Genomic DNA, 26,590 nt, shown 5'->3' with positions numbered 1-26,590 from the left:
ACAAAACTGCTCTAGAGGACTGCTGCAGTATGTGGGACGAAGTCGACGGAACGAGTGGTTTGACGAACAGTCCATACAGATTTGGAAGGAGAAGGACGCAATTCGGGCGGCAGCAAGGGACCCGGAAGAACGTGGAACTTTATAGACGGTGACACCCAGGGTTTTTTACGGAATAATCGCGGAAAAAAGTGTCACTCAACGGGCACTTATCCTCAACCGACCCCCGACTTTTTCAGGAGAAGAAACGACGCGGAGTGCTAGGAGATGGAACAGCTGTACTATACGGTTCTCGAAAAACACGCAAGTACTATCAGATGCTCAACTTATTCGTCAAAGGCTTCTTGCCACGAGCCTAGATGCGCAGGGATAAGCATGGGAGCGTCTTGATGGACGAACGTGGGCCCGTCACGCTGACTGCGAGGTGTGAGGCTTGCCTGATATGTGGTGAGATTTGACAGTGGCCTCTGTTAAACTTATATAAAAAAAACCAATTTAATTCACCGAGTAGTGATACTGCCTTTCTCGCATTTAGTCATAGACCTTATATGGCGCTAATATGGCTCGGTTCGATGTACCATTTTCTTTATAACTTTTAAACGCAACGGTCGATCGTTATCAAATTCAATAGTGATCAACTACGCTTTGTCCTCTGTCGAATAAAACTTGTTGCGAGAAAATCGGATAAGGATTACTATATGAAAAGTTGTCTAATGTTTTTCTTAGCTTTTGTGCACACACATACATACACAAGGATAGACAGACATGTGCTCAGTTCGTTGAGCAGAGTCGATTGGTATATAACACTATGGGTCTCCGGGCCTTCTATAAAAAGTTCGATCTCGGAGTGAAATAGCCTTTCGGCACAACTTTGTTGTACGGGAAAGGCAAAAACTGCATGTATCCGCAAGAAGGCTCCGCAAAAGCGACTATGTGCCGCTCAAAGCGAACTAGTCTAAATCATAGTGTTGGTTGAGACACTAAACAGACCAAATACGACGATCCTCCGGCGAGACAGAAGGCCCAATAAGCCGCCAGTAAAACCAAAAATTACGAACGCCACAAGAGACAGTACGACTCGATACAATCGATACAAGACCTAGGCGACGAATAAGGTTACGCAGGTTACGCCAGGTCTATGACGAACTACTTCCCCGCAACTTCGTAGTCGTGGCGCAGCAGGAAATTTGCTGGACAGGACAGGAATTGATTCAAATGGGTGATTCAAAAATGACGTCCACTACTTTTTGAGATTTCAAACCCCCCTTCCCCCTTTGTCACGCTTTTTTGTATACCATATACACTGTCACAAAATCTTGGACAACCACATGAGTTTCATTTCATTTTCACTTCATTTTTTGAAATTCTCCTAACACTGCTAGTGAGTAATTTAAAGAGTTCACAATGCGTTCTGAAAATTAAAAAGAATTCCTATTAAAGCCTTATTATTAGTAGTATATGGAAATCTCTGCATGTTCTTGAGATACTGGACACTTGATAACTTTAGAAGCAAAATATTAAGAATTTGTCGAATTTCGAAAGTAATTCTTGCAAGTATTATCATGGATGCCGAGTAATCTTAATGGGGGCTCTCAGGTATATTTACGTGGTAAGAATTCTTACTCAATCTCATTGGCGTTTATCAACTACCAGCAAATTCTTACAAGTTCACATAAATCCATTACAGTAAACACAGAATAGTATTTCAAACTGAAGTCAGAAGTCAGTTGTTTATTGTAGATTGTAGTCTTCGGTTTAAATGAAAATATGACCCCACGGAAAAAATCTACAAAAAATAGAAGGAGTTTGTAAAGGTTCCGGTAGATAGTGAAGAATTAACATAGCATAGGAAGAGTGGAGCTACATCGACTCTAATTATTACTAAACCAATGGTAAAATGCTTGAGGATTTCCTGGCGGAATTTTAATACAATGTAGACACACTTTTGGGAAAAGTTTAGGGTTTCTAAAATTCGTTGATGAACTCTAAAAACAATCGAAAGAGCTCTACGAAATTGTTTGGGCATTGTTTTTTTTTCTAATTCTAGAGAGAATTCTGAAGTAAACTGAAAAATCTTGTGAAAGATATAGTACCTTCTGAAGAAAATTCTGAATCAACATCCTGATTACTGATTCAATTACTGACAGATGTTTTTTTGTTGTTGTTGTTGGGGCATATAACCCCTGAGTCCATTGAGTTGATTTTTTGTGGTATACCCCTGCTTACTATTAACAATTCGCATCTTGTAGGTTGATCACCATTTGCCAAGTAAACAACCTAAGACGCGTCTTTTCCCTGTCCGGCACAATTGAGTTAATAAAAGAAATTTAGATCTAATCTTGTGCAATGCATCACAACTGCAAATCAGATGTTTCGAGATTCCACGTTCCATGTTACAGAAACGACAGATATCATTCTGAATCCGGCCAATATTTTTCAAATGATATCCGCTCTGGCAGTGCCCGGTTATTGGGCCAGTAAAGGTGCAAAGAGCTCTCTTGCTGAGCTCCAAGAGCTTTTCGGTTACTGAAACAATGGGAATTATTAATCTCTTTAACTTAGCACACTTTTCGGCAACCAACCAGTTGGTCTTGTGTGCTTTCCAGCATTTCAATTCCATTTTAATGGTACAGTATGATATACCGCAGAAAGGTTCTGGGCCAATAAACTGTGTGTTTGAACCTCGTTTCGCAAGCTCGTCTGCCTTTTCATTACCTCCACAGTGTCCTGGAACCCAGTAAAGATTTACGAGTTCTCTTGGCACACCTTTCGTAATGAAAGAATGCATTCCCAGACAAGTTTTGACTTATATTTAAAGCTACTCAATGCTTTAAGTGCCGTTTGACTGTCTGTGAAAATACAAATATTTGCATACCTATCTATACTTTCTCTCTACACAGATATTATAACATTACATTATAGCAAAAATCTCCGATTGGAACACCGTTGGTTAGTTTCCCATTGCCACTGAGATCGCTATCCCAGGGCCGAAGATTCCTGCTCCCGTTTTTTGTTACAATTTTTGAGCCATCTGTATAGAATTTTATGGATCCGTCCCGAACAGTGGGACCTCCGACATATGAAACCATACGTGATGGTTTTATATGTTATAAGTAATGTCATAGTTCTCCACAGGTTTTATCCAGTCTCCATTCATGAATATGAATGGCCAATGGCCCATATTGAAAATTTTGTGAAATACTCATGTCTCCTGACTTGATATTCTTTTCCGCTTCTAACTGCACAAATTCATGCAACGGTAGCAGATTTAGAATTGCATCTAACGATTTTGATGGAGTGCTACGCATTGCTCCCGTTATCGCAATGGACACCAGTGTTGGTAAAATCATTCATAAAAATCACTCATCGAGCTCTCCCGCACGAGCAAACTCGTTTGCGAATTAAAAGATTTGCATCACGCCTGAGTTTTTCATGCCAAAACGCATCATTTTACTCATTTGCAAAAAAAATTTTTTTTCTCTAAAAAGTTATTATTATTATCTTTATTTGTGAGGTTTTCGGCCCTGGGCCGGTTCACCTCGTAAACTCTCTAAAAAGTGTTTAAAATCAATTTGCTGGCAATTTATTGTTTACACAAGCAAGACTATTCATTGTTCTATGCGACGAACGTCAATTAACGGTATTTAACGAAGGAGAACGAAAGAAAACTTACGATGATTCAACTCAGCCATGAGTTTTTAGGTGTTGAGTTGATGCGTTTCAACTCACGATTGATTTGAATCATTAATGAGTTTTGAGATTTTGAGTTTTTCCCAACACTAAGGACACTAACCTTTGCAGTTTTGTCAGCTTCCTCTGTGCAGTAACCTCTTTTGTTTTTGGCCACCATACAAGAGCAGCATATGTCAGTTTTGGACGAATAATGGAAGTATAGATCCAATTAATCATTTTTGGTCTCAAGCCTCATTTTCTTCCAAATGTTGGCACTGGCACTGGTTGTCTTTCCGATCGCACACTCAATATAAGCATTCCAGTTCAGTTTGGAATCCAGAATGGCTCCCAAGTATTTGACCTGTTCACTAAGCTGAATTTCTAGTCCTTCAAGCGTTAGAGCTTTTAGATTAAATTTCCACTCCCTAGTGAATGGTACAAGTACAATTACAATTTTTGTCGGATTAATGCTAAGCCCTTCCTGAATACACCATAAATGGATAAATTTTAGAGCCCATTGCATTCTCTCTAAAACGAAATTGTTAAATTTCCCCCTCACTATGATGACAATATCATCAGCAAAGCCTACAATCTCGAAACCTTTTTCTTCAAAGCTACCTAGAAGATCGTCTACAACTAAGAGGATAGGACCCCTCTCTGAGGGCAACCTTTTGTTGCCCATACTGTAAGAGACGAACTTCCCAGCTCTGAAGAGATTTTTTTTGCAAACATGGTGTGAATCTATTTGATAATGTTCATGTCGAAGTTTCTTTTGCTCATGGCACGATCCATTGACGAATAAGAAGCGTTATCAATGAATCGCCTGCTTTGAGCGTGCTTACAGCGGCACACTAGGAGTTAACTTTTGGAAATCAGTATGGCGAAAAGCATCTAATGTTTAATATCTCGAAAATGAGCACCTTAATCAAAAAAATATTTGGTAGGCATGGTAGCGGACACTTTCCTACATAACTGGTACCAAATAGTTTTTCGTTGAAAGTTCCAACTGTTGAGAAAACCCGCGTTAGATGCCTTTCGCCATACAAACTTCGGATGGTTAACTCATGCTGGCTATTTTCACATATACGTTAGCGCCTGGTGCTGGCAGCGGCGGGTAGGAAACCAGCCACTGTATTTGATTCATTGATCAATCGTGGCTGAAAATTATCGCGTCAAAAAATCACGCAATGGTTGCTCCGCTCCAATTAATATCTTTGAGGCTCTTGAAGCTTAAAAAATCTCCATGAACTTTTACACGCATTTTGAGAAAATTATAATTCACTTGAGAATCTTATAATTATTTCTACTCATGTCATGGAATATGTAAATCCGAATCCGCACTATTTCAGGACAATAATGCCTGTGATCGCATATCAGTCCCATCTTTGCTGGATTCCCTATTCATGTGGGACAAACATGCGATTGTGGACAGAATAGAACTGTGAACAAAATGTTCAAAGTAGCTAATAGCTTGAATTCGAATATATCACTACCAGGAATTGATCCCAAAAGAGTGAATGCAAACCCTGCCAGGGAGTCGAGAATGTTTCCAACCCGAAAACATCCTAGACCGGACCGAGAATCGAACCGGATTGATAATCCTACGCCTTTGCTCGCAAGGCTACTGGAGGCCCAGAGCACCAGTCTTACCAACTATTCAGAATAGCTGATATTGATGTGTAAAATGACGCCTTAAGCATAACTGCCACATATTGATATGAATTTCGTATCATTATAACTGGTGGCCACTAAAAAAACGGGAATTTAAATACTTTAATATTTTTCTATGAGAGCATTAATGCCTTATGTGCATAAATCCTTAGAATATTCAGAAAATTGTCGCCCATACACTTTTACTCCAACATGTTAAGTTGTGTAAAGTGCCATTAAAACAGGAAGTACTGCGATGCCCATTTTACAATTCTTTCAAGCGAACAAAGATCGTAAGAAAAGTACACGGTGGACAATTTCAATCGATTTTTTTTTTCAAATACTGTTAAAGTATTTTTGGTCTACTGAGCTCCATTGGGTCGTATGAATAAAAAGTAGTAAGTTCGTATTTACTACATTTTCAGTAGTAAACGTCACTTGTGGAACATGTTCGTATGAATAAAAGAGACTTTACTACACTACACATTTCGAACATACTACAAACAACTGATTCGGTAAGAATAAAAGAAGAGTTTACTACTGATTTCTTGTAGTCTGCTCAAGACGTTGCTACTCATGTTTCAAATGAAGATTATTCATCAGAATCGAAGCGAATCGGCTTTGTTCTTGAAAATGGAAGTCCAATTTAGGGAAAACAAACAAAACAGACATGTCTTTCGTTGATTAGCCGCCAAAAATATATAAAATCATCATCGTCATCATGGGGTCTATTTTGTTTTGACGTTTCTCCGTGTAGTGAATGGTAGTAAACTGTAGTAAAGGCTAAGTTCGAATGTAGCATATGCCATAAGTTCGAAAATGTCTTTATTCATATCAAACATGTAGTTTTCTCTGTGGACTTTATTTTTGAGTAGATACTACAAGCATTGAGTTTTGCTACTTTTTATTCATACGACCCATTGTATACTAAAGTGATTGGAAGGCCGGATTCAACTCATCAATAGGATCAGAAACATCATTCGGAAATGGCAGCCGTCCAGCGGTCATGTGATACCTGCAAGATTAAACTACGCCGCACGGCGGACCACGGACCACATATGCTATTATTCATTTATCTAAGTTTAAAGACTAAGGTCAAATCTTTATATAACGTTTATCAATTATCATATTGAATATATATTGAATCATATATTGAAAATATTAATATCATATTGAATTGCGACTACGTAAAGTGTCATACAATTGCTGTGAAAAAATGCTATGAATAACTCGTTGTGGATCTTCCATTTGCGGAACACCAATTACTCTTGAGTAACAAACACGAATCATTCAACTGGGTTGTAAATTTATTCCTAGCAAGACTGGATGATGCTGGTTGTCTTGATTATGATATTCAAGTTTGAAATGAACGGCACTCGAAAGATTACGGAAACCCTTGGAGTCTTTATAAACTACAATGGGTGCGTCCGGTTAGATAGATTAGAGTTCACTGGTTCCTTCGGTGATAACGAAGTAAGCCAATGAAAGCATGATTCATGATAACTGTTGGCAGCAACGATAAGACATTCCAGTCGGTTAACCGATTATCAACTACAGCAGCTGAACTGATGTATAAATGGAAATAACCGCGTGTAGCTATTATAGCTATTCAACGTACGTCAAAACTGTAATATGCTAATGATGTTTTTGTCAAGTTTTTTTAATTGACGATCTTATTGTGTAACGTAGAAAAAATAAACCAGAAAAGCGCTATTATCACATGAGTAGAATAAAATAGACTATCACGACACACTTCTTCTCTTTTTTTCTTCAATGGGTCTGCATTCCAACTGGAACTTGGCCTGCTTTTTAACTTCCTCAGTGAATAATTGAAAGTATGTATCTTGAGTGGCAAGTACAATGAATACACTATGCCCAGGGTGTCGAGAAAGTTTCCAACCCAAAAATATTCTAGACCGCACCGAGAATCGTACTCGGCATCTCCGGATTGACAATCCTGCGCCTTTGATCGCAAGGGTCAATGGGACAAAATTCTCCGTCGGATGATTGATCAGTCAGAAAATTTGCCTGATTTTTATTTTTTTAGCATAAACGATTTCTCACTTAACTTTTCAAACGGACCTAAGTAACATTTTTTATGAATTAATTTGAGTACTACAATCAAAAGCTTTCATATTAGTCTGTTGATTGCAACATTCAAATTAATTCTTGAAAAAAATGTTACTTAGGTTCTTTTGAAAAGTTAAGCGAGATTTCCTTGTAAATGATTCTTCATGCTAGGTGAAACTCCGCTCTTGGTATATTTTCAAAAAACTCAAAGATGCAGCCTAATTGCGTTGTACGCAAAGGTGACGTTGAACTACGTACCTGTATGAAATGTACAGGTTTTCGACTTTTATGTTCGATGAGACCAAAGCAAGCGTATTTCAAGCCCAGGGTGAATCTGTTTCCATTGTTTATCCTGTGTTCCTCAGGTTGAGTGAACATTACGAACGCTGGTGAAGTATATAATTTTTAGACCAACATTTGAAAAGGATGATAAAAATCAAATTTTCAAATAATCGAGGATGAACAACACTCTCAAGCTCTCACTCTCTTTCCAAATTATCAATTGATAGAAACTCGCTAGAGAGTGTGAATCTTTCGATAATTGTATCTCGATTATAAGCATTGGTAAATGCTACTTTTGAACTTATTTTCCTACGTAACACTAACACACAATTCCAAACATCCGATTGAACTTCATTGTTGACATTAAACTAGTATTAATTAGGTTTACACTAAAATTATAATTTTATGTTTACTATGAATCAATTCAAAAATCTGAAAAGTTATCGCCGAAGACAACTCGCCTACTTTTCACACCTGAGAAGTTATCAAATGATAATCCCAATAATGATCGTATGAGAATGATTCAGCACAACCCTGGCTAAAAGTGTAGCCACGTGTAGCGCTGCAACCATCACTGACGCAAACTGGAACAGAGACTAAGACGATCCCCACCAGTGCGTAAATAAAGCCAAAATAGCAACCTCTATCATGACGCGAATTCGCACCGGTCGTTGGTAAACGGGTTTGGGAAATGTAAACGCAACCTTCGGTAAATAGCGAGTTTGGCGACTTGCTCCAACCGTTGCCAAACTATCACATGGAAAAATAAAGTAAAGTCATAAATCAAAAATCTGTCGTCTTCTGAAAAACTCTTCGATTATTCATCATCAATACCATTGTGGTGGATTAGTCAGATTAGTTTGGATTTCAATTGATTGGTGGCGCTAGTGTATATGAAATTACCTGATAGGTTAGATAGGAATCTGACATTTTTAGATTTTTCTGTCTTCTACAAAGTTGATCGAGTGATCAAAACCATCATGACGAAAGTAAGTATAGTTCGAAATACAACCGCTTGACGGCGCTAGTGTATAAGAAATAACCTTGTAGGCTAGATATCTTGAAATCTGGCATTCATAAAGACAAAAAAAAAACTTTAGTAAAAACCAGCAACAACTTTTGGATCTTTCAGATTTTAAAGTGACAATCTACCGAAGAAATAATTCAATGAACACTAGCGCCACCAAGCGGTTTAAATATAAGTTAAGATTGCTTACATAACAATGGTTTTGACCATCCCAACAACTTTGTAGAAAATGGCAACTTCCAAAATCTTACCGATTTGGGGATTACTTATCAAACAAATAATTTCTTTTACACATGCGCCTCCAAGTGGTTGACTTTCCAACTAAACTGGCAATGGTTTCAACCATCCGGATAACTTTGTAGAACTTTCTAACTCTAACGTATTTTGAAATATTTAACCTAATAGGTCATTTCTCGCTTAACTTTTCAAAAGGACCTAAGTAACATTTTTTTCATGAATTAATTTGAGTACTGCAATCAAAAGCTTTCATGTTTTTCTGTTGATTGCGCTATTCAAATTAATTCGTGAAAAAAATGTTACTTAGGTCCTTTTGAAAAGTTAAGCGAGATTTCTTATGCACTAGCTCCGCTATGCGTATGAATTCCAAACCAAACTATTATTTATCATAAATATTATGGCTACCCGAACAACTTTGTAGAAGACAAAATCTTATAGATCTCGTGATATCCACCTCACTTGTTGCATATAGGCTAGCGCCACCAAGCAGATGTGTGTCTAACTAATCTGATAATCATAAAATACAATACGCACATACTAGTACTACAAAAGTTGAAGCGCGTTTGAAAATAAATAACAAATATTTATAAATTAATTTATAAATAGTTTTCCTCGTATTATTCCTGATTTTTTATTCCGTGTTTGTAATAGTAACCAAGAATATTCACCACCGGTGCGTAACATGATTGCAATTAAACAATCCTATGGAGGTCATCCTATGGAGGAAGTCAGAGAAGACGCGACAAAGAAGTTTGACAATTCATTGATAATAATAATTATTCCTTCACGTGAATTGCGTTAGACCTTGCGTTTACTCCGGCAGACACTTAAGAATCAGAAGCTGCGCCTGTGAAGCAAACGCCTCCAAACTTTCGAGAGAAAACGCGCGTGTCAGTTAGCAGAAACGAACTGCACCAGCTAAAAGCCTTGTAGGGGAGAACGGTCCAAATGCACCTCTTAAGCTTTTTCTATGTTTTCACCAAGAATTCCGAACCATTTCAACGTATAGATGCAAAATTTACAAAACCGGCTACATTTCACAATGATCTCTTATTCAAAACAATAAGGTTTTCATGACTTTCTATGGCATTTAAAAAATGTTTGAAAAATAGGCCTGGGGCAAACGCCCGGATGGTGGTGTAAAATGACTCAATTGCATGTAAAATAATGATGAACGCATGGTAGTTTGTTTTTCTTAATGTATTGGACAGCAATCTTACGGGTGAGGTGGAAAAATCGCAAATCGTTAAATTTGAGAGGGATTGAGTATGAAGGGATTTTTCTCACTTTTTCCAATGGAGCTCAATCATGGATAACAAATTATGGCTCCGATATTCATCCCATCAAAAACAAATCAATGGAAAACAATTTGATTTGCTTCTTATTTTCGTGATTGTTTCAGCAGTGAGCACGCATGTTGACAAAAAGAAGCGACGAAATTGGTGCTGTATCTATTTTTTTCGCGATGAGATGAATATATGTTCAGCGAGATGAAGATCGGAACAGTTCCCTTAAATATTATCATACATAAATATTGTAACACACTGGAGTCAGTTGTTCCGCAGAGGATATGGGCCGTGTAAATTAAAACAACGTAAAATTCCGCATAAACCTCAAAATATAAATTGTTTATGTTCACATCATTGTTGCTGCGATATGTGCTGATTTATGATAGACCAATGCAAGATTTTGACTAAACCTCACTTATTGCAATTAATTGCATTTTTTTTGTTAGATATGCACAGCACATGTTTCGAAATGAAAGAAATCCACGTGTCTTGGAGGGACTCTCTGGATAGGCCTGATAACTCCTACACAACAAGATCACTTAAAGGTCCCGTTTGCGGAAAAGCCATAAGAATCCGAGTACCAACCTCCACCGCGGTTATCCCTTTTTTGCAAATTGAATACCTTTCGGATGCTTGATTTGTGCTTTACTTTTGTATATCCACAGTCAAGCGAGCCCACCTTGTGTATTATCGAGAACATATTCCAATAATGTTCCTCATTAGAAATGGGTTAGTTCGGCAAACGTATTCGCGAAACTAACTGAAGCTCTTCGAATACGTTTAAATGTCTCTGACGCCAAGTGCAAAGCAATACTGTTAACGCAATAAAATTAAAACAAAAACATCGAAAAAGCACGTTAGTGATGGACTTGATTTATTACATAGCATAAAAACACATTCGCCAGATGTTCCTGCATCTGACCACTTGTACCAGACATCGTTTGTACCATCATTACCAACGCTGACTGCTGGCGATCTGCGACTGATTATGACTGCCATTAAAAGCACTTGTACCTTGGACGATTTATTATATACTGTTTACTGGCATCGCTTTCCACAGCTGGGACATTGACGCATCACAGCTTAGTAGTCACGAATGTTTGTATGTCCAATGAAAATTTACAGCACGCTTCAGTACGTTCTGCTTGGAGCAGTGCTGCCAAAGGCCCAAATTGTTGTTTAATATTATGGACCGCGTTATTATGATCATGATGTACATACAACCAGTAGAATACTTAACATTCTATGTAAACAAGAGAGATTCATTTTCATGCAACTTATTTACAAATTTACAGATGTTCGGCCATATGGGCTACGAAATGGTGAGACGACATCTGGGAAGGAGCATCAAACAAAGCTCTGGTCACAACTCACAAGTCCCAATACTCACGCTTCCACGGGTCTTCCGATGACTACTGACCACCAGCTAAGGGTTGCGTACTTAGCTGGTAGTGTAGCCTGGCCACTGTTGTCCACCTGACATCAGCTAGAGTAAGGGGGTGCGATCTGGGGGCTTACCTAGGATGTGGTGGTGTTTTACAGTGGGCTCTATTGTAATTCTATAAAAAGCTATAAAAAGTATTCGCAAGCTTTTAGTAACCATGAAGCTATTTAATAAATTGCTTGCAAATAATACAATAATTAAAGTTGACTTAAAGTGGAAAAAGGCCCTTTTACGACCGAAATAATGCTTCATTACTTTGACATGTTGAAATAAAACATAAAGTAATATATCGCTACATTCGTAATGCTGAACTAGTGTATCGTTTATTTATTTATTATCAGACTAAGGCCGGAGTGGCCTGTGCTGCACATAAAAGTCTTCTCCATTCAGCTCGGTCCATGGCTGCACTTCGCCAACCACGCAGTCTGCGGAGGGTCCGCAAATCGTCCTCCACCTGATCGATCCACCTTGCCCGCTGTGCACCTCGCCTTCTTGTTCCCGTCGGAACATTGTCGAGAACCATTTTCACCGGATTACTGTCCGGCATTCTGGCTACGTGCCCGGCCCACCGCAGTCTTCCGATTTTCGCGGTGTGAACGATGGATGGTTCTCCCAACAGCTGATGCAACTCGTGGTTCATTCGCCTCCTCCACGTACCGTCCGCCATCTGCACTCCACCATAGATGGTACGCAACATTTTCCTTTCAAAAACTCCCAGTGCGCGTTGGTCCTCCACGCACGAGCATCGTCCAGGTCTCGTGTCCGTAGAGAACTACCGGTCTTATAAGCGTTTTGTAGATAGTCAGCTTGGTACGGCGGCGAACTCTATTCGATCGAAGCGTCTTGCGGAGTCCAAAGTACGTACGATTTCCAGCCACTATGCGCCTTCGAATTTCTCTGCTGGTATCGTTATCGGCGGTCACCAGTGAGCCCAAGTACACGAATTCTTCAACCACCTCGATTTCGTCACCACCGATAGAAACTCGTGGTGGGTGGCTTACATTGACCTCTCTTGAGCCTCTTCCTATCATGTACTTCGTCTTCGACGTGTTGATGACTAGTCCAATCCGTTTAGCTTCGCTTTTCAGTCTGATGTAGGCTTCCTCCATCCTCTCAAAGTTACGTGCCATGATATCAATGTCGTCGGCGAAACCAAATAACTGGACGGACTTCGTGAAAATCGTACCACTCGTGTCAATCCCTGCCCTTCGTATTACTCCCTCCAAAGCGATGTTGAATAGCAGACACGAAAGACCATCACCTTGCCGTAACCCTATACGCGTTTCGAAGGGACTCGAGAATGCCCCTGAAACTCGAACTACGCACATCACCCGATCCATCGTCGCCTTGATCAACCGTATCAGTTTATACGGAAATCCGTTTTCGTGCATTAGCTGCCATAGCTGGTCCCGATCGATTGTATCATATGCGGCTTTGAAGTCGATAAATAGATGATGTGTGGGCACGTTGTATTCGCGGCATTTCTGCAATATCTGACGTATGGCGAACACTTGGTCTGTGGTAGAGCGTTCACCCATAAATCCCGCCTGGTACTGCCCCACGAACTCTCTTGCAATTGGTGTTAGTCGGCGGCATAAAATTTGGGAGAGTACCTTGTAGGCGACGTTTAGCAATGTGATTTCGCGGTAGTTGCTACAATCCAACTTATCGTCCTTAGTGTATCGTTGCTTGACAGTTAATGAATAAATGCATCGTTGAAACTAATCTAATGCAATTAGCATTTAATATGCTGATTTGTGATTGATTACATACGATAATTAATATTTATTTATTTATTTCGTCAACCGACGTAGACTAGTACAAATACATATACATCTTTTTTTTAATTCGTAATGCTATAGTAGATTATAAAATACAATAAAAATGCATTTAAAATAATTTTTTTTTTGCTAAAGTTGTTTGTAATTATGAGTTTAAATTGTTGAATTTCTTATGTTTGTTTTTTGAAAATATTGTTTAATGTTATGCCGAGACATTGTTAAGTCAATAGCTTCGCAGTGTTGATTATAAACAGCCATCATTCGATTAAGAGGTCCAAATTTGGCATAATTTGTTCGGCGGTGGTTAGTGAAAAATAATGTCCTATGTCGAAGTAGCCGAGAAGGTATGTAAAAATTTAATTTCGACAAAATTTCAGTTGAGTCAACACGTTGAGATACTATATCGTTAACAAATGAAACCGTTGTAAACTCTCGACGCTGTTTCAATGTTTGCATGTTTATAAGCATGCAACGTGATTCATGGTCATCTTCATTTTTTATTTCCATAAATAACTTTATGTCATCGGCATAAATTAAAAGCTTTATATTTTTGAGAATGATTGAAATGTCATTTACATACAATATAAATAAAAGAAGGCCAAGATGGGAGCCTTGTGGAACTCCTGAAGTGACTTGAATGGGATTGGATTTCTTTCTATTAAATTTAATTATTTGTTGCCGGTCTGTGAGGTAAGATTCGAGCCATCTAAGGAGTCCTGGCTCAATTCCAAGTTTTTGCAATTTGAAGAGTAATAATGGATTGTCAATGCGATCAAACGCCTTGCTAAAGTCAGTGTACAGAGCTTCCACGTAGTTTCCATCAGAGCTTGAAATAATCGAATATTTTTGGTGAAGCCCATCGGCCTTCTTTGTCACCCTCACTTCGTACATATTCATATTCGGCTGAACATTGACAATTTCCGATCAAATTTCAGTCAGTGAGTATTTATTTAGATTTCGTTAACTAATAAATTACTGTAAAACTAAACACTTAAATGATGATTTCAACAATTACGCACATAGATCTGACCCCGATGTTGAACTGAAGGACAATTTTAGTGCGAAAAGTCAACATAATCAAGGCCAATTATGTTTTCTTTAAACGCAGTGACAATTCTCAGTACCAATCAAATGAATGAATATGTGAAGAAGAAAACTGAGTAAGTCATTCTATGTTTTGAATAGTCATGCGACGTTTGTCAATATTCGGCCTGAAGTTGCTTAGTGAAGGTGATTATTTTATGCTCTGGTTGCCATTATCCATCGCATGAAGAGTATAATAAATGACTTTATTTCGTTTTGCTGTTTTCGTATTATACTCTTCAAATGCTACATCAATTGCTAGTTTTATTTGATCGCAGATGTCTAAATATTTTTCCAAATTTTCATTCGAATTGTCTAGTTTGTAATTTTTTTGTAATTTTTGTTTGGGATTCCTTAAATTTTTTATCTGTCTATTATACCAAATAGGATATTTCGAATTTCCGTTCCACCTTTTTGCCTTTCTCGTATACAAAGTATACGTAAAGGCTATAGGATCACTCCAAAACCGAACTTTTGATAGAAGGCTCGGAGACCCATAGTGTTATATATTAATCGACTCAGCTCGACGAATTGAGGTGATGTCTGTATGTGTGTATGTATGTGTGTGTACGAAAATGTGAGACACACTTTTTGGTATTAAGCATTATTCGATTTGCTCGCAACAAGTTGCAGTCGACGCGGATTGCGGTCTAGTTGTTTCCTATTAAAAATTGGCACGATCGGTCATTGCGTTAAAAAGTTATTGAAAAAACATTGTTTTTCTGCCAAGGGTCCCCCCTTGGGAAAAAAAATTTCAAAAACGAAAAAAATTTTTTTTTTTCAAATATTGCAGCAATGCATTCAAATGACCGCAAATGGATATGTATTGATAGAAAAATAAAAAAAATCCCCCAAAGTGCTATTTCTACCTCTCTCGTGTGTTTTTCTTATTTTTTTAATGCGCGAGAAAGGCACCACCAACGCTAGGTGGATTGATCTGGGTTTTCCTTATTGGAACCTCTTCGGTAATAATATTAAAAATTATGTTATAGAAGACATCAACGGAAGATTCAATATTCCCTTCATTCTCTAAAATTTGCTTCCAGTTTAATCTACTTAGCTTATGTCTTATGTTGTCATAGTTTGCTTTATGGTAATCAAGGACTTCTTCGAAGTCACAGTCGCTGGGTTTTTGATAATCATGAACAAACAGAGAGTATTCAATAGCTGTGTTGTTTCGTTTTTCCTTAAGGGATTCAATGATTCTGACACACAAAAATCTTCCTGTATGTTCGTTAATAGAAGGTCTAGGTAGCAGTTCTGTTGATTCTTAATATGATTGATTTGGTAAAGCCCTAAGCTGGCAATTCTATCAAATATAAACAGTAGTGTTTCATTTTCCCCAACAACTGGAAGTGTGATTTGCTCATTCTCTGAATCCGGAATAAAGTCAACGGTGCGTTAATCAAAATCAAATCTATGACAAAAGGTCGAAAGACAAACGGTCGAAAGGACAAAACGTCGAAAGACAAAAGGTCGAAATACAAAACGTCGAAAGGGACAGAAGGTCGAAAGGACAAAAGGTCGAAAGGACAAAAAGTCGAAAGGGACAAAAGGTCGAAAAGGACAAAAGGCCCAAAGGGACAAAAGGTCGAAAAGGACAAAAAGGTCGAAAGGTCAAAAGGTCGATCAAGAACAAGCTAATAACAAGTTTTGTGTATTGAAATGCATTTAACTTCAAGCAGAAATTCCACACTCATCACATTAATCAAAGTTGAAGAATGAGCCATTTTCAAAGAAGGAGTAATGACTATGAAACAATATTAAGAATATCTAGATAGTTCTGTTAGAGTTAAAAAAGATTGTTGAAATAAAACCTGTATTGCACAAGACAGAGTTGTCCTATATAGTTTGTAAAAATATTGCTCTTTTATTTTTCACCATTTTTAATAATTAAATGAAATTCATTCAGTGAGTGCAAATAATAGATTGATGTCTAGGTTTTCTAAATGTTACTTTGATCTGTCAAAATAGTGCACGCCTCAGCCATGCAGACGCGTGCATTAAAAATACACCTGCGTGTAATACACGCCAGTGTATTTGATGTGCGGTGTGCGCCATTTTGACAAATCGAAGTGACATTTAGAAAACTCAAACATCCATCTATTAGTTGTACTCACTGAATGAATTTTATCTAATTGTTAATAATAGTGAAAAATAAAAGAGCAGATTTTTTGCCAACTGTGTAGGCCAACTCTGTTGCGAGATTGATTCTTTCCGTTTCAGTTTCTTGTCTATTTCGACCTTTTGTCCCTTCCGTCTTTTTGATCTCATTGACATTTTTTTCTTTCGACCTTTTGTCCCGTTCGACGTTTTGTCTTTTCGACCTTTTGTCCCGTTCGACCTTTTGTCCTTTCGACCTTTTGTCACTTTCGACCTTTTGTCCTTTTCGACCTTTTGTCTCTTCGACCTTTTGTCTTTCGACATTTTGTCTTTCGACCTTTTGTCTTTCGACCTTTTGTCCCTAACCCATCAAAATCTCCATAAATATGTACTTTGACTTCAGGTGGAAGTTGCGATAAAATTTCTTCCACAGTTTTCATAAGAAATTGTTTGCTCATGGTCCGGTGGAAAATATACCGAAGAGAAAACATGGGTTTCTCCTGCAATATTAGATTTCACCCAGACGTGTTCAAAGTTCTTGTATTTTTTGGTAGTTATTATTTCTGAATCAAATTTTGTGTAGATTGCAATTAGAACTCCACCGCCAGACTTTTTGTTAGATTCTGAGAAATCGCGGTCATCCCTGAAAACATTAAAGCTATTTCCAAAAAAGTTACTTGGTGGTTACTTGGGCAGTATCTATCAAAGCGAAAGTCGTGTGTTGGGTGGGATTTTAAACAAATTTTACCTGACTGATCAAGCATCTGTTCACCAAGTAGGTGAGGTTCCAACAGCGTCTGTCTGGCATCCAGCGGCTTAGTATGAAATGCTATCGCCCGTAAGCTATACCTAAAATGGCAGCTCCATCCCGGAGGACAGGGAACCTTGGGGCAACAATCTACTGTTCCCAAACCGTCCGAGAAACCAACAACGACTATTGGAATGAACCAGAGGAGACGAATTGGAACATGGCATGGTTTGACGTTAGCTCAGCAAGGTAAGCTGGCACAACTTGCCAGCAAGTGCATGAAGCTCGGATGAGACTGAGTTATGTCCGTTGGCCAAAATTTGGTGAAAATAAACTACCGTCGGGGCAGCTATTGTTGTATTCCTGTATTTGAGAGAACATCGCTCCCGGCGCCGAGGAGTTGGATTCCTGCTTAGCACCCGGGTACAGGCGGCGCTCATCAAGTGGGAACCAATTAAGAGAATAATCATTGCCAGATTCAGATCACGGGTAAGGAACCTCACAATAATCCAATGTTTCTACAGAATTTCTACAGTGAATCCACGACGGCAGGATAAAGTTCCCAAAGGTGACATCAAGATCTACTTGGGCGACTTCAATCCGAAGATCGGTTTCGACAACACAGACTATGAGCGTGACATGGGACGTCATGGTCTTGGATAAATGAGTGAAAACGGCAAGCTGTTTGCTGAATTATGTATGGCAACAACGAAATGGTGTTTGGAGGATCGCTCTTTCCCCATCGACTAGTGCACAAAGTTGTGTGGGTATCTAATGATGGACAAACTGAAAATCAAATCGACCACGAGACGGAACCTTCTTGATGTCCGGGAATAAACGCAGCGCTGACAGGGCCTGTTCAAATATTACGTAACGCGAAAAATGTTGTTTTTAAGAACCCCCCACCCCCTCGTAACAATCCGTAACAATTTTCAGAACCACCCCCACCCCTATGCGTAACGCGTAACAAATGCATTTTTTTTAAAAAGATCCTTATTTTAGTAGAATTTGAAGGACGGTGCCATGAATTATTATCTTTTGTATATTTCATGCTTTTCAAAGAGAACGAATATTTTTTGAATTTTGAAAAATAATTTTCCCTTTGGAAATAACTTGTTACGCGTAACAATATTTCGAAGGACCCCCACCTCCTATATTTTGCGTAACAAAGTGTAACTAATGGGGCGATCCCTGCCCAGCACTAATGAGACCCCCCTTATTCAAAAGCCTCAGGGTCGGCGTACGCGCTTGATTATCGCGGCCAAGAAAATACAGGAAACTTCCACTTAAACACCAAAACCGGATTCTTAAAATTTCACACAGGTACCTTTATTACTCCTTCGTATTCCGACTTCCTTAATCTACCTCCTACCTCACTTTTCTAAATCTTCGGTGGGGGCCCCTTCACGTTCGGCTACTACAACCGCTTCCTCTACCGTCGCTACTGGGTAGCTCCAATTATAGCCCGTATTGGACTGTCTCGGGGGACACTACCTCGAGGTTTCGATGCTGGCTTGTCACCTCGAACCCAGTCACGGAGTGCCTGCAGCGTTGGTGCTACCCACAAAATAGCGGTCTCTGGACCGTTGTACCAAGGACGTGCTAGAATGGCAAATCTGGCCCAGAGCGTGTAGGGTCGAGCTTCGGACGCAAGCGGTCCACCGCTGCTTGGTTAATGGCTCCAAGAACACTCCACGGCCGAGTTCACGTAGACTGATGTGGGTGCACTAAGGTCTAGCCAAAAAAAAGGGGTCCTGGATATTTCCTCCTATGTCGCGCAATTCACTTTTTCACAGATCTTCGACTTCTTGGTTTTAATTTTCCGGATAGCTAATCGACTCACGTCTTTTTCTAGCAAAAGTTGCAAGCTAATTGCCATTTAGCGATGGTGGTCTTTCGCGCGAAAAGGCTTGGCATTGGGGTTGACCGTTACCTTTTTCCCTCATCACATTTTCGCCCTATTGCTGTCCCCATTACACCACCCACCATGGCCTCCCATGTCCTTGCGTACACCTGGTGTTGAGTAGCGGAACTATCCTATGCTGCTGATGTCGGCACAGTGGGTGTTGATTGGGTCAAGTTTCAATGGATCAATAACTTTCAAGGCATATACAACAAAAACCGAATACAAAAACCACGAAAATCTCAACAATCTTGGACAGATCAACACACCACTGGTTACAAAAGCGTAACAAAAATCAACCCCCCACCCCCTATTGCGTTACGTAATATTTGAACAGACCCACATCGTGTCTGACCATTACCTTCTAATTGGCGAGATCCGATTACGCATTGCTCGCATTCTGCGACGGGAGGAGAAACTCGGACGGCGATTTAACAAACGCCGACTACAAAATCCAGAGACCGTTCATTGAAGAACTTGGAACTCAGGCAGCGGATGTTTCGGAAGGTGGCGGCATAGGAGAGCAGACGGCCATCAAGTTTATTGAAATAAGCGAGAACAACCTGGGTGAGCTGCGCATTCAACGTAAGAATGGATTACAAATGAAATCTGGCGGAAAATTGAGGATTGTAGAAAAGCAAAAGCCGCGATAGAACGGACAAGAACCAGAGCAGCCAAGTACGAGTCTAGTCACAATATTCGGATCTAGAGAAGGAAGTCAAACGCTGCTGCAGATGAAACAAGCGAGCGTGGGTGGAGTTCCTAACCGACGAAGAAGAGACAGCTGCAACAACTGGCGATATTCGCCTCCTCTACACTCAGGCAAATGAACATGCGAAATACATAAGGCACAAATGATGAATCTACAAGATTGATGAAAATATTTGAAACATAAGTCTCTCATGTTTTCCATCTTCAGCTCTTTAGATTTCATTAGCGGACGTATGTTGCATGGATTGAATTTCATGAGACACCTTTTGAAATTTTGTTCAAAACTGATTTGAAGGAAATCATAAGGCATTTTATGAAAGACATCATGCTCATTTTAGTTACCCTAATCGGAAGGAAGGCGCTTCTGTCAAGAGAATCATGTTCTCACTTATTGCAAAGTTTTCAAGTCGTGCGGTTGAATTCATCATCGAGGGGGTGTGAAGAAAATATTAAGTTGAAGTGTTCTTAAGTGTCGACGGTGAACAATATAGTGTTCAACGGTAAAATAATAATTGGCCCAATATGTGAAAAGGAACGGGTTTAATTCGAATAAAATAATTACCTTTTTCCAGATTCAAAGATATTTTGAAACGCGTTCTCCATCGCCCACTTTTTCATACCCCCTCGAATACAACCGAAACGCAAATATGAAATCACATGTCATGTATGCATAACTATATGAATGAACAAAAATTTTTGGCACATTCAAAGTTAATTGCCTATATGCCGGGTATTAAGTCACCCGGTGTGGAAAATAATTACTATGTCTGAAAACTTGATTATGCATATGTACAACATGTGATAGATTTAGTTCGGAAAAGGTATTGGCGGGTAACCGCCCCTTCGGTGGGGTTTGATCCCACGACCCCAGTTCGCATGACAGGTGCTTTCCCTCCGCAGCTTAGCGGGTACTGATGAAACCAAATTCCCAGCACCAGGTACCAGCCGATCTCTCGCAATACATTTTCAGAACTAACTCTCTCAAATGTATTTTTATACACATGTCAACCAAGTAGGATGAGTATTTAGTATTGTCCGGCTCCTACACACTTGCTTCATCAGCAACGGCGCTCAATGAAGTAGGGTTGTCGGGTTGGGATCTGACGACCAAACTGGCACAACCTCACACAACCCTACTTCATTGAGCGCCGTTGCTGATGAAGCAAGTGTGTAGGAGCCGGACAATAATCTATCACATGTTGTACATATGCATAATCAAGTTTCAGACATAGTAAAAATTTTTGATTACCATCTGACATTAATCACGCATGTTTATAACTCAAGAAAATTTTCAATATACGTTAATTAGGAACTCATAATGCAGCATTATGAATCGCTTAATATATCGCAAAATGCAATAATGAATTCATAAATCTGCATTATGAAATAATTAGGACACTTCTTAAAATATACGAAATTTATAAGGCATGGTTATGACCTCCAAATACTACTTCTGCGATTCATAAGGTAGGGCTATGGATTAATTCATGTGTACAGCGTTTATAATGCTTCATTGCAATTTCAAAAATGTGCCTTAAGAAAATGTTATGTTTTGTATTGACCATGAAAATTTATTTCATAATGAGTCCTTTTGAATTTTGAATCCAAAACTAATTGCAAATTTCCAGAATTATGATATTCGATAGCCAATTTGCCTGAGTACGATATCTCTCGACACCTAAGTGGAGCGAGGATGAATCCAAGGATGCCAATGAAAGACGCGACAGGTCAGTTATTCACCGGCCCAACTGATCAGCTGAACCGTTGCTTGGCACATTTCGAACAACTTCTTTAAATTTCGACGCCCGACCAATCATCAACATCTCGCATCACCGAAGCTCCATCATTGCAGGAGATTGAAGCAGCCATCCTAAGCATAGAATCCAACACAAGGCTTCCTGGCCTTGGGTCAATGATGTTCTAAGCTGACCCCATGCTATCTACGCAAATGTGCATCAACTATTCTGCTGCAACTTTTCCTGCCGACTGGGTGCAGGGCGTCTTAGTGAAGGTCCCAAAAAAAGGGGATCTGACTGTGTGCGACAACTGGCGTGGCATAATATGCATTGTTTTCAAAGTTCTGTGCAAAGTTATTCTAAATCGGATACAGGAGAAAATAGACATGACGGAAACAGGCAGGATTCCGCCCGGAGGATCATGTGTGGACCATATTAAAAACGACTTCGATTTAGATGATGATATTGCTCTACTAGCACAACGTCGCAGTGTTATGCAGAGTAAGATGAACGACCTGGGCGAACGCTACGGCGGACTAACCATCAATGTCTTCTTCTTCTTCTTCTTCATTGGCATTACATCCCCTAACTGGGATTGCCGCCTCACAGATTAGTATTCATTAAGGCTCAAATTACCATCATCCAGTCATTGACGAGAAAGACAGCCACGTGCTCGAAAACTTTGAATATTGCTGTTCCAGAGAAAACTTTCCACTTTCCGGTGCAATTTCAAAACTACCGCAGCTGTCACTTCATACTTTCTCTATACTGTTTGGCATGGCATTCTAAGATGACATCGCCAAATATCAGGTTTTTGTTTCAGTGTATTGGAGATTTTCAGGCATGCGGTAGAACTTTGACAGCTACGGAAGAACTTTGCGGAATCTGCAAAATGGAAAATTTTGAAGAGATCCGCAATATCTTGGCAACCAGTCAGCGTCAGACGGTAGAATCAAGATCGGCATGGTACCACGGATCAAGAAGGCTAGAATTTACGAAATATATTGATTTAAAATCAGCTTCAACTCTAACCAGAAATCTGTGTTTCTACGCCATTGAGACTTGGTGTGTATCAGCAGAGATCACGCAAAAACTGCAGGGCTGTTACAAACTGATCAAATTCCAATCCGCGAAATGGCGATTAACAAAATGAAATCCGCGACTGCCAAACCAAAACCGCGACATACAAAAATAATGGCCTTTCACGTAGAAACAGATTTCAATGCAAAATATCACTACTGTTGCTTTTAATCTATCGATGCTTTTATTACTACTTCATTAGAAAAATAATTAATTATTCCGTACAGGGAATCAATTTTTCTGCTATGCGTATGCGAAACAAGCGACAAAAGAGGACCAACGACAAAGGTTTGTTTTTGTCGGAGATAATAATGACGAGGATCCGAAAAATTTTGTCAGCAACAAAAAAGAACAAAATTTTGTTGCTAACTTTTGATCTCGATATTTTGCCTTATCTCTACAGAAAATTTCGGTTTGGTGCTATTGTAGTTTCTGCTTTTATGGAAAACTTCGTGAATCTAACTCCGATAAAAATACCATCGTACTCTCGGGAATATCAGAGCATGCAAAGCAGCAGATTCTTGTCATATTGTGTTCGGTTTCTGATAAAGGTTTGTCGCTAGGTGCGTTTGTAAGTAACAAATTCTGTTGATGACAAGGGGTGTATTGTTAGGCGTTGCTCGAATATTGATTCCCTGCCGTATAATGTTTTGAATGGTAAAGTTGATATAATTTCATGTTTTTTAAATAAAAGGATCCTTGCATTACTAATAGCCTAATAGAACTCCAGGCTTTATCGTTTGCTGAATAGCGTTTTGATGACACTGTTAACAGATTTACATTTTACTGAAAATAAAGTACATGACGATTTATATCAAGTTACATTATTTTATCCATTGTCTTTCAAATTCAGCCCAAACACTTGATAGTTAATGATATGGAAATGCTAATATCATCTTCCAAACTTAGACGTAAATGTTCATGATAGAATTAGAGGCGAAAGTATAGAATTGATAGTTCCATTAGGATACTTGATAGTTATTTCACAGTCAATTAAAAGGTTTCGAGGCCTGCAGTTGCATGAATTTGATTCTAGTGTGATTAAACAGTCGGCGACTCCAAAATAATGGTGGAACCACACTCAGGAAAATCGACACATGCTTTATGACAAAAATTTATGTATTTTGAAATATGCATATCATGCGTCGGCACATGTTTAATTGCATACAAATTCACACATAGATACTATGACCCACATGAATACTATGTGTGAACACTCATGCAATGCATGCGGGCGCATGGAATATATGTGTTGAAAATATGGAATCCATTTCGCTACCCCCATTGCAAAAATCCATGTGTGAACTCATGAATATAATGTGGAGTTTTTTTGTGAGTGCAGAGTGGAAAGCCGCTCGGATTCTTCCCAATCGAACTGACATCGGTTCTAAATAAGTCGTTCAGATGGCGTTGGGTTTCACGTAAATAATAAATTTGTAGATCTTGCAGAGCAATAAATTGACATGTGACATGTGTGGGGGAGGGGGGGTCGAAAATGACCAATTAGTGCGTTACGTAATTAATGGATATCCATTTTGAAAAAAGAGATAACAGCGGTTTGGATACGCGTACAGACCTTAAGGCCTGCATTACAGGGAATTCTTGAATGAACTGAAATGGAAAAAATGTTGTCATCCAATAATTCAATATGCACCACAACAGCATAAACGATAAAAAAAATAGCAGCTCTGAAGGAACTCAAGGCCTTAATTAAGATTAGGAAACTACGATTGCGACTGCCTTTATTATTCAAAATTTGATTTGAAAACCCCCTATCTAGCTCTAAAAGTCTTAACTAAGGTCCGATGGGATGTGACGACATGTCATGAAATAAAATAAAATTGATTTTGTAACATTTTTACTATAATCTATAATTTACAAATTTTTTTTTATTCTTTATTAATGTGTTTTTTTAATCTATAGATTAAGTTCAACATCGATTTACAAAAGGTCAAAATCTCACAATAGGTGTATTAATCCGTTTTTGAACAATAATAAATGATGATTAAATTTTATTGATATAGGCATTTGCATCGACTATTAGGCCCAAGTGAATTAAAACCTAAATATTATATGCCAAACGGCAATCCCCCTAAATTATGAGCTATCATATTTGTTCATACTGAATATAAATCAGTGCGCACATGATTCAAAATTGTGACGATTCACGTTTCTACTGACAAAGTCCAGTTTGTTGGCTGCCCGACAATACATGGATGACTACCTCCACATAATCGATTTATTTATTCAGCACAAAACATAACGTACCGCCTGTCCTACATCCTATGAGCAGAAACGTCAACAAAAAGACGTGTCCAGATTTCTGTAGCACACTCATAGATCTAAGCTCTTAAAGCTGAGTAATTGTTACGACCCTCAGTTCTAGAACTATTTTTTGTAAAACTTACCTTTGTATCAGTTATTGCTTTTGACTTTTGCTATGATGACCTTAGATTTGCGTTCTACTGCGTACATTCAGGGCTCCCGAAAATTACTGCTACCCGTTATTCTGATTTTTTAGTTCTTCTCAAAGCATGATCTTGTAAAACTTATGCCCTTGGTGTTCTTAGCCGGAAGTTTTACACGCCACCTCCCGACAAGATGCCACTGCAATTGAACCGCCACCTCAATTAGTTGTTGGCAGTAGTAATTGCAAGCACAACAGCCTTGAAGAGCAAGTCAGGAGGAATGTTTTCATAATCACTCTACCGAATTCACTTTCGTTTCACAGAGCACTCATCATTTTCGCTCTTTTTCCATTATGCTGTCTTATTTGATTTTTTCACTTTCATTCAGCAATATCTATATTTACGATTCAATCGATGCACTTGAAAGATAAACTAATACACGCCTTAACATTAATAATAATTTTTACTCATCAACCCTTCCCTTACATTTTCACACACAAGGGACACACAATCCTTCCAGATCTTGACGGAGTTCCAAAATGGGGCGCAGGCAGAATTTGGTACTAGAAAATTACAAGTCAATAATGTTGACACCGCTCCCGTTCGTAATTCCGAATTTTATGCGTTGAATGTTATTTTCGTTACTGCGATTTAATTGAAAATTACTTTTACACGGACAGAGAAGAAGCGACGTCGAGACCATTATAGGAGCCAGAAACAATTTCGTCGTCGTTCATCACTACTTCGCGATGCGATGCGAGTTTTTTTAATTCCATTTTCTTTTGTGTTGACAATCATAACACTGACATTTCGTTATCGACGACATTCGTAACGTTTTTCGGGTTTTTCGACCTTTTCGACGTTTTGGACTGCACAAAGTCCGACAAAAAATGCGCTCGAGGGGTGCGCATGGTGCACAGCGCGATGGCTTCCAATAAATCTCGCTTAACTTTTCAAAAGGACCTAAGTAACATTTTTTTCTTGAATTACCCCATAGAAAATTGACCCGACTAAATCGGGTGCGAATCGGGCGATTGTTGCACCGTCGCTTATGGGAATTTAACACAGGCATTGGCCGATCAATCACTATATTAAAGCCCCAAACGCAATACAACGGAACGGCGACGGAAACGGAAAATTTGACAGTTAGCCCATATATTTTCTGTCAAATTTGCCGTTTCCGTCGCCGCTCCGTTATATTGCGTTTGGGGCTTAAATCGGTAGTCCCGATATTTATCGATCAAATCGGTTGATTTGTAATTCGTTTAAATTGATGTGCACGAAATTCCACTATTAAACAAGCTATTTCATCGGAATGATATTGCTTTTTGCATTGAAACTTTTCGTTTCGTCTTTGAATACAATGACA

At 39.0% G+C, this 26,590-nt stretch overlaps 1 protein-coding gene across 1 annotated transcript in view; it reads right to left on the bottom strand.

Annotated features, from left to right (window-relative positions):
• Positions 1-26,001, bottom strand: part of LOC134210870 (transmembrane protein 170A-like) — a 29,074-nt gene extending 3,073 nt beyond the window's left edge. The window contains 1 exon segment of the mRNA XM_062687255.1: positions 25,222-26,001. The gene's annotated coding sequence lies outside the window, so the exon portion shown is untranslated.
• Positions 26,002-26,590: the final 589 nt, after the last annotated feature.

Source organism: Armigeres subalbatus, chromosome 2 (genome assembly GCF_024139115.2).
Source record: "Armigeres subalbatus isolate Guangzhou_Male chromosome 2, GZ_Asu_2, whole genome shotgun sequence".
Lineage (NCBI taxonomy): Eukaryota > Metazoa > Arthropoda > Insecta > Diptera > Culicidae > Armigeres > Armigeres subalbatus.
This window is presented reverse-complemented; position numbering and strand designations above follow the sequence as displayed.